The following is a 10317-nucleotide window of genomic DNA, read 5'->3' as shown; positions in this document are numbered from 1 at the left end:
TTCTAGGCTATGCTTGGGACAAATTAAACCATTGTAATATATTTTCATGGGTACTTTAGGGGATAGTTTCCATAAACACTGCTTTTCTCAGCTTACCATTTAAAGTAATGAAGTGAGTTATATTATGAGTAATTTCCAAAACTGTTTTCTGGAGGCAATTAGGGAGGAGGACTGACTTACCATTAGAACCAAACCATGGTTTAATTGTAGGCTTATAAAAGCAGTTGAAGTTTTTCCATTTTTAAACATCTCCCAAAGGAGCATTTTCTTGCGCCTCAAGGAGTAATTTTTTTTTGTATCCAATAGAGTTATTTGGTTCAAAAGTCATTACAGAAACAAGAATAGGATTAGAATTTATAGCTATACTTTTTTCAGCTATATCTACTATGTGGTTGCCAATGCTTTCCTCCAGTTTTGCTCGAGAATGACCAGGAATTTTAGTTATAGCCAGAGCCTTTGGTAACAGTATAGCATCTATCAATTCCATAACCTCCTTCCATTGAAGGTTAAAAAGTCTCTTTGTTTCCATAACATCCCCATATCATAGACAACCTCAAAGGCATACCAACTATAAGTGTACATATTTGTTTTTCTTTCTGCAAGTATACAAGTTCTTGTGAGGGCAAAAAGTTCAGCTTGCTGGGCTGAAGTGGAATTAGATAAGGAATTTGCTTCTATTATTTCATGGTTAGAAGTATTAGTATCATATCCAAAATGATAAATTACCAAGTTTTCTTTAAGGTAGGAACCATCTGTATACCAGGTAACATCTGCATTATCAATTGGGGTTTCTGGTAAACCTATTCTATTCAAGGGCTTAATAATTGGTCAGTTAAAGGGATACAGTTGTGAGGAGTTTTGTCACAAATAATAGGAAATAAGGATTAAGGTTGTGACAACAAGCAAAGGAGACATTGAAGGGGAAATTAAGATAATTTTGTAAGAAATTCATAGGAAAGAATTCAAGAGAATGAGGGCATAGTTAAGGGAGATCCTGTAATTAATTCTTCAATTGATTCTAAAAGTTTTGCCATCACAGTAACAGCCCATAGTAATGGGTACAGTTCAGAAAATGAAAGGGGGGAGTCCCTTGGATACAGTATCCAATAGCTGACTATAATATCCTTGAGGTCTATGTTAATCTCTATACTCCTGTGTGAGGAAACTTAAAGCATTCCCTTCTCTTCATGATCAAAGAGAAAAAGGGGTAATTTGTAATTAAGACATCCAAGAATGAGAGTGCTGAACAAACTATGCTTTATTTCCTTAAAGGAATTTTGACTAATTTCATTCCAAATAAGCGGCTCAATTTCTTTAGCTTTAAGCAAGGCATATAAAAGTTGAGGCATCAAAGAAAAATTAGGAACCCAATTTCTACAATATCCTGCAAGATCTGAAAATCCTCTTAATTGTTGTTTGGTTTGGGGAGGAGGGAAAGTTAGAATGCTTTGGATTCAGTCAATGTCTAGGTGGAAGCATTGGGGGAAGAGATAGTGGGGAGGGAAGAATGTGGCCCATATAAGTAGGCAATGTGCACCATAAGTGGGTTGGCATAGTATCAGAAAGAGGGTGGTGTTTACATTTTATTTCTTTGACTGAAAGGACAGGAATATGTATAGGACTTAATTCCTTATCCTGCTCTGTTGAATTTGGTTCTAAGAGTTCCAAGTTAATTTTCCCACTTTGGGAGCAAGATATCTGTCCTTGGAATAATGCAAGAAAATCTCTTCAGAGAAGATTGGTTGGGCAGAGGAGACTAAAAAAAGAACGGATGGTGCCTTGTAAAGACAGAGAAGGTGGCCCAATTTAGTGTGCATTTTAGAGTGGTGCTTAGTTCTGAAAGACCATTAACAAAAGTAGAAGTAAATAGGGTAGAGGTTTCATAGTTATGGTCAAGAGCTGAGAATTGTTTGAAGATTTTTTTTAACTGGTTACGGTATTCATATATAGGCTCATCAGATTTCCTGGAACATTGCTGGATTTTTCTCCAGTCAGTAATTTGGGAAGAAATTCAGGGATGACCTTATGAAATTCCTTAGCTAGCTTAAATGCTTCCATTTTGTCAGTAGCTCTTTGCTTTGAAAAATCATTTAAGGGATTTTCCAATTATCTTTGTCTATCCAGAGTTGGGCGTGACCTTCACCAGAAGTCTGTGAATTAATTGGTAAAGGTCTGAGTATCCAGGCTCATAAATCTGAATGATAAGACTGAATTACTTTGCAAAACCTCCTGGGTCTTCAGTAAGATTTGGGAGATCTTATCACTGTAGGAGGGGAGTTACGCTAAGCTAAGGTGTAGAAGAACAGGGCAGGAGGGATTTAAAGTAGGGTTAGAAAAGTCAGTATCAGGAGTTCTGGATAACTTTTCAAGCTTAATAATGCACTGTATTAGTTTGCTAAAGCTGTCAGAATGCAATATACCAGAAATGGATCAGCTTTTGTAAAGAAGATTTAAGTTCTGAAGCCTTAAAAATATCCAAACTAAGGCACCCAGAGAAAGATGCCTTGACTTGGTCACATGGGAAGGCATGTGGCTGGCATCTGTTGGTCCTTGTTCCCAATTTTGTGGGAACTAGCTTCTGTGCCAATTTAAATCTGTTGTGTACCCCAGAAAAGCCATGTCCTTTAATCTTCATTCATTATTGCTGGGTGGGATCTTTTTTATTGTTTCCATGGAGATGTGACCCATCTAATTGTGGATGGTAACTTTGGATTACGTGGTTTCTCTGGAGATTTTCTCCACCTGTTCCAGGTGGGGTTGCTAACTGGAACCCTTTAAGAGGGAATCATTCTGGAAAGAACTAGCAGAGCCTACATAGCCAGAGACCTTTGGAGATGCATAAAGAAAATACCCCCAGGGAAGCCACTGAAGAAGCCTGGAGAGAAAGCTAGCAGATGTTGCCATGTGCCTTTCCAGCTGAGAGAAAAACCTCAAACATCATCAGCCTTTTTGATCCAAGGTATTTTTTCCTGGATGCCTTAATTGGACATTTTATAGACTTGCCTTAATTTGGACGTTTTCATGGTCTTAGAACTGCAGACTTGCAACTTAATAAATTTCCCTTCTTAAAAGCCGTTCAGTTTTTGGTATATTGCATTCTGGCAGCTTTTACAAACTAAAACAGCTTCTGATCCCAGTGGCTTTCTCTTTAGGCATTTGTGGGTCCTTACTCAGTTGCTCTGGGGAAAAACTCTGGGTTTCATCTCTTAGCTTAGCAGCTACTAGAAAGGCACATGGTGACATCTGCTGGCTCTGGTTCCTGTCTAGCTTCTGTCAGTTTTCTCAGCTCTTGTGTCTCCTGGGGATTCTGCATTTCTGAGCATCTGCATCTAAGTTTTCTCCTAATTGTTTCCCTGTGTCGGCTCTTTTAACTTCTCAAGACCCACCTTGAATGGACGGAGTCACATCTCCATCTAAACAAAAGGTCACACCAACGATTGGGCATCACATCTCTATGGAAAAACTTAATCAAAAGATCCCACCCTACAATATTGAATCAAGATTAGAGAACATGACTGTCTGCACAAGTGTGGATTAGGATTGAAAGAACATGGCTTTTCTGGGACACATAAATTTGAACCAGCACATGCACCTACATAAATCTTTGTTCATTTTTATTAATTTAGTATATTTGTTTATTGAAGAAAGGCAATGTTAAAAGTGGTTTTATGTTTGGCAACTTGTGAAAGTCAATTAAAATGTTTCCTATTTGGGTTGCTTAATTTCAGAGCCTTTATTTATTTGTTTATTTTATTTGAAACAACAGAAATTTATCTTTTCACAGTTCTGGAGTACAGGACTATGTCCTTTCTGAAGTCTCTAGAGGAGGATCTTTTTTTGATTCTTCCAGCTTCTGGTGACTGCTGGCTTTCCTTGGTTTGTGGCAGCATCACTCAGATCTCTGCCACTGTCCTCAGGGGGCCTTCCTCCCTCTGCCTCGGTGTGTCCAAATCACCCTCTCTTTCTTCTTATAAAGGCACCAGGGTCCATCTTAAATTTAGGATGATTTCATTCAGAGATCCTTGACTAATTACATCTGCAAAGACCCTATTTCCAAATAAGGTCATAGTCTGCGGTTCTGGATGGATATGAATTTGGAGGAGACACTATTCAACTAACTATAGGTGATATGCCAGGACATCTCAGGATGACAGAGATACCTGACCTAGAGACCAGCCCATAAAGACTGGAGCAGCAAGTGGACCCTCCAGGACATCTCTGCCCCTCTCCTTCCTCCTCCTCATCCCCTCTCCCTCCCCCTCTCACCCTTCTCCTTTTCCCTTCCCCTCTCCCTCTTCCTCTCTTATCCTCCCTCCCTTAAATTCAACTCATTGGGAAATCTTACTTCCAGGACCTTTGTTTTTTAGTTAAGCACACAAATATACCAATTTAGGCATATCAAAAGATCCCCCATTGTAGCCATTATAATTCAAGATTTTCTCTAGTATGCCAGATATAGCAGGATAAGATTTTACATGAGGCAGGGCAAATTTTTTGTACATAAAACCAGTTGGTGGGCTAAATGACAGTGCACCATCAAAGTTCTTAGGAATTGCAATCTATTCTTTTAGATTGTTCTTATTGTGAGTAATTCTAAATCCTAAACCTGAGAGGAATTTTCTGGGTGTGGGGCAAGTGTGGTGTTTTATAGTGTGCCTTTCACAAATTCCCTGGTGGACAGTCTGTGTTCTAGTTGTCTGACCCACAACCAGTATCTATGGCTGCATAGAAAGTGTCTTTAGAATGGTGAATGAATTTGTACCAATGTGGTCCATCCATGGCCCACCTTATTCTTTCATGGGAGTCTTGGTTTTAGGAAACTGAGGCTTCCAAAATGCCAAAGTTCAAATGCCCTTTATGAGAGGACAACCAAAGTAGTGGTAGAATCTCAACAAAAAGAGGGAGGTTTGGAATTGAGAGGACACAACAACAGAAACACAGGGCTGTGAGGGAAACAACAGAGTACAAGGGACTCCTGTAAGTACCATGTTAGACTCCAGTGATGGCTTCAGAGTCAGGTCAGAAGTTGCTTTGAATCCCACCCTGACACCATGTAATATCAAACTAAGAAATAACAAACTTAGTTGCATGGTAACAAAAGTGTTTATATTTGTCTCAGGTGGTGGCCCAAATCATGTCCTGTCTTGGTGCTCCCAGGCAAGGGATTTTAAAGAAAAAGGAAAAGATCACATACAAGTGACTGGTGGATATTTAGGAAGCTCCAAATGTTCTTCAGGTTAGATAGCTTACTGAGTTCTTTACCTTGTGGTTTGTTTCTGGTTTCTAGATATCCTTTGAGTTTTGAGGAACATCATTGCTTGAGGGTTTGCATATTTCAGCAGACCTCCCAGAATGACCTCCCAATTCCATTTTAAGTATCTTAGCCATAGTAACTATTTTGTTTTATTTCTTTCAATAATACCTTATTATCTCTCTGTATTTTATAAGCAAGAAAATTACTTTAACATAATTTATCATTTAAACTTTTTACCATATTAACCTTTTCTTCAATTAGTCTGAATTGATGAATGCTGATTTTTTTTTAGTGATATAGTATTTATTTATGCCGATATTTGTGATGGATTAGCAAGTGGATATTCAGTATTAGCCTGAGGGTGTGGAGTATATTCTGTAGTCAACATGAGCAAAATATTGTTTATACTTTGATGTGAGAACACTTTAACCTACTAAGTTAATCAAGATACTTACTCACCTAATCTAGGTGGTTCCTAGTTCTTTATTTACAGCATTATTTTTACACTGGACAATTTAAACTAGTAAAAAGGATATAGTGTCCATATTTCTCTGAACCACAAGGTATGCTGATGGTGAAAATGGGACAAAGTATTTGAAACTGTCCCTGACCAGAAAAATAATGACAACAACAACTAAAAACCTAAGCCATTAGGTTCCTATGTGTATCATATTTCTCCTCAATCCCTTTCAACAGCAGGATGGTTTAAAAGTATATGTTCAGGTGGTGTGACAGTGGCTCAGTGGCAGAATTCTCACCTGCCATGCTGGAGTCCCAGGTTCGATTCCCAGTGCCTGCCCATGAAAAGAAAACGTATATGTTAATAATGAAAAAAAAAGTATATGTTAGTATTTAGAAAAATCTAATGGATAAAATAGTTAAGAAAGTATTTGTATAATAATAGTTAATGTTGCAAAAGAGTTCTGTAGCAGGAATTAGTGCTTAAGTCTATAAAAGTATAAAGTTTGAAGTGGCCTATTTTCACTCTGCAAGATAGAGGAAAGACTGAAATCTGATAAATATGGTGATTTTTTTCTTCCCAATCATAAGGCTGTGAAAAAACTATGTACTGAATTCTTATACTGTAGAAATGTGCTAGGTATCTTGGTTGGTTAAAAAGGACACTATATTCTTTTTTCTCTTTTTTGTTATGTTTGTTAGGTTTCAGTCATTTGTTTTCTTTTTGTTTTTTTTCATATTTTTATTGAGAAATCTTTATCCACATACATAGTGTGTTAGTTAGATTCAGTTGTCAACTTGGCCAGGTGAGCATACCTAGTTCTGTTGCTGCGGACATAAGCCAATGGTACATGAACCTCATCTGTTGCTAATTACATCTGCAGTCAGCCAGGAGGCGTGTCTGCTGCAATGAGTGGCGTTTGACTTAATTGGCTGGTGCTTAAATGAGGGAGTGCAGCGTAGCACAGCCTAAGCAGCTTGGCATTTCTCATCTCAGCGCTCGAAGCTCAGCCCAGGTCTTTGGAGATGCAGAAAGAAATCACCCCAGGGGAAAGTTGTTGGAACCCTGGGGCCTAGAGAGAAGGCCAGCAGAGACCATCCTGTACCTTCCATGTAAGAAAGAACCTCAGTGGAAAGTTAGCTGCCTTTCCTCTGAAGAACTAACAAAATAAATCCCCTTTTATTAAAAGCCAATCCACAATCTCTGGTGTGTTGCATTTCGGCAGCTAGCAAACTAGAACAGATTTGGTACCAGAAGTGGGGTGCTGCTGTGGTTTGCAAATACCAGATCTGTTGGAACAGTGTTTTGGATGGCTAAGGGGAAGACTTTGGAGGAACTGTGAAGATATTGATGAAGAAGTCCTGGAATGTTTGAAGAGACTGTTGGTGTAAATGGAACCACTGCCAATCTTGACAAAGGAGGATACAAAAGGGAGAGATTGGAGTTTGCAGAGTGAGGACCATGGAAGCTCAGGTCTGAAGCCCAGAAACCTCGGCCAGGAGAGTGGACCCACCCATATACATGGAGAGGGTGAGTTTACCCTCAAGGGTGAGGATGAGCCTCTCATCTTGTTGCAGTGGAAGAGTTGTGAGGCCTCAGGCCTTGGAGAAGGTAGAGCACGTTCCTTGGGGGCTGGGAAAGCCTAGCTGCCACCACATGGAGAGGTTGAGCATGTGCCCCAGAAATGGCAGAGAGCCCAGGGGTGGCCCTGATGCCTGGAGAGAGTGGAGCCAAGAGGTGGTCTCCTCGATGTTCCCCGAGGTTGATTTGGAAAGAGGCGGGCCACTGCATAGGCCCTCGGAAAGGGTGAGATTGCCACTTTCTAAAGCTGAAGGATAAATGACTTTCAGACTTTGAAATCCAATGGTGTTTGCCTGCAGGTTTTCCTTCCAGTTTCTCCCTATGGATCCTGTGTCTATCCTCCTTTGCATATTGGCATCAGATAACTTGTTTTGAGATTCACAGGTCCACAGCAAGAACAGAATTTTTTGCACCTGTTTAAGGTGATGCTTGAAGTTGCCAAGTTGACAAGGGGTGGACATGTGTTAGTTAGATTCAGTTGTCAACTTGGCCAGGTGAGCATACCTAGTTCTGTTGTTGTGGACATAGGCCAATGGTTGAACCTCATCTGTTGCTATTTACATCTGCAGTAGACTAGGAGGCGTGTCTGCTGCAATGAGTGATATTTGACTTAATTGGCTGGTGCTTAAATGAGAGAGTGCAATGTGGCACAGCCTAAGCAGCTGGGCATTCCTCATCTCAGCACTCAAAGCTCAGCCCAGGCCTTTGGAGATGCAGAAAGAAGTCACCCTGGGGAAAGTTGTTGGAACCCAGGGGCCTGGAGAGAAGACCAGCAGAGACCATCCTGTGCCTTCCACGTAAGAAAGAACCTCCGTGGAAAATTAGCTGCCTTTCCTCTGAAGAACAAAATAAATCCCCTTTTATTAAAAGCCAATGCACAATCTCTGGTGTGCTGCATTCCAGCAGCTAGCAAACTAGAACACATAGTATACAATCAGTGACCCACCATAACATCACATAGTTGTGTATTCATAACCATGATCATTTTTAGAATAATGAATAAGAAATAAAAAGAAAAAAGAAAAAAAGTCATCATCCCATACCCCTTACCCCCCTCATTGACCATCAGTATTTCAATCTACCCAATTTTTGCCTTTTATCCCCCATTATTATTTAATTTTTATCCTTATCTTTTTTCATCTGTCCAAACCCTGTATAAAAGGAACCTCAGACACAAGGTTTCATAATCACACAGTCACATTGTAAAACTATATAGTTATGCAATCATCTTCAGCTCAACAGTTTCAGGTACTTCCCTCCAGCCACTCCAATACACCGTAAACTAAAAAGGGTTATCTAGAGAATGCGTAAGAATAACCTCCAGGGTTACCTCTTGGCTGTGTTTATAATCTCTCAGCCACTGAACCTTTATTTTACCTCATTTCTTTTTTTCCCTTTTGGTCAAGAAGACTTTCTTAATCCCATGGTATTGGATCCCAGCTCATCCTGGGGGTCTTCCTCCACATTGCCAGGGAGATTTACACCCCTGGGAGTCATGTCCCACATAGAGAGGGAGGGCAGTAAGTTCACCTGCTGAGTTGGCTTAGAGAGAGAGGCCATAACTGAGCAACAAAAGAGGTTCTCTGGGGATGACTCTTAGGCATAATTATGAGTAGGCTTAACTTTTTTGTGGGAATAAGTTTCATAGGGGTGCACCCCAAGATCGAGGGCTTGGCCTTTTGATTTGGTTGTCCCCAGTGCTTGCGAGACTATCAGGAATTCCCCAGATGGGGTATTTAATATTTCATCCTTTCTCCTCTGTCCCCCAGGGGGACTTTGCAAATACTTTTTTATTCATTGCCAAAATTACTCTGGGATATATTGGGCCATCACACTAACCTATACAAACGAATTAGATTTTGGACCCTGTTCAAGATTCCATGTACTTATAGTATCAACTAAACTGACCATACAAGTTAAATTAGGTAATGTGCTACCCAAAATGAAAATTTTACACCAAATAAACATCTCTCTCTTTGGTCTCACACAGGAAATTGAAGTTTTAAAATATTTAAAATATCATCATTTATCCTGTATTCTGATTAACCTTAGTCCTATCCAGATCAGCTTCATGCATATCTCAAGTCAAAGTCTCATCACTTTTTCAATGTTTTAAAACAGTTCCTATGTGCTGACTTCCATAGCTTCAGAGTTCTAACTCTGAGTCTTAGGTACTACAAAAATACCCCAGGTTTCTGGAACGACCAGGTTATATACAAAGAGCTCAATATCTCAGAGTTTAGAAATAATACTTACAACGTCTGAATATCTATGACTGCTGTAAGAACTTACAATCTAGGACCCTTTACACTAGGCCCCAATCTGATAATCCATACTTTCAACTTCAGTTCTCTGAGTTTGTATATTATAGGTAGTCCATATGAGTGAGAAATGATAATATTTGTCTTTTTGTTTCTGCCCTTTCATTCAACATACAGTTGAATGGGGTTCATTCACCTTGTTGCAAAAACTAGCAGTGTTTGCCATCCATAATGGATAGAGGTGGCCTAAGGGTACAACGACTGACCTTCATTGTACCCTTAGGCCACCTCTATCCATTATGGATGGCAAACACTGCTGACATAAACACCAATGTGCAAATGTCCATTTGTGTCCCCACACTCAGTTCCTCCAGGTATATACCTAGCAACAGGTTGCTGGATCATATGGCAACCCCACCCTTAGCCTCCTGTGGAACCACCACACTGTCTTCCAAGGGGCTGCACCTCTCAGCTTCCATACGGACAGTGAACAGGCACATATTTTTCTCCACATGTTCTCTAGCACTTCTTTCTCTTTGTTCATTTTTAAACAGCTTTAAAGTTCTTAACTTTAACTCTCAAAGTTCACTCATTACTTTAATTCATGTTAGTGAGAGAATATAGTATTTGTTTTTGTTTCTGCCTAGTTTCACTCAGCATTATGTCCTCAAGTTTCATCTACATGTTACATGCTTCATGACTTATTCTGTCTTATAGTTGTGTAATATTCCATCATATGTATATACCACAGCTTGTTTATC

Source organism: Tamandua tetradactyla, chromosome 5, assembly GCF_023851605.1.
Source record: "Tamandua tetradactyla isolate mTamTet1 chromosome 5, mTamTet1.pri, whole genome shotgun sequence".
Classification (NCBI taxonomy): domain Eukaryota; kingdom Metazoa; phylum Chordata; class Mammalia; order Pilosa; family Myrmecophagidae; genus Tamandua; species Tamandua tetradactyla.
The sequence above is the reverse complement of the archived record's forward strand: the minus strand, read 5'-3'. Positions refer to the sequence as shown.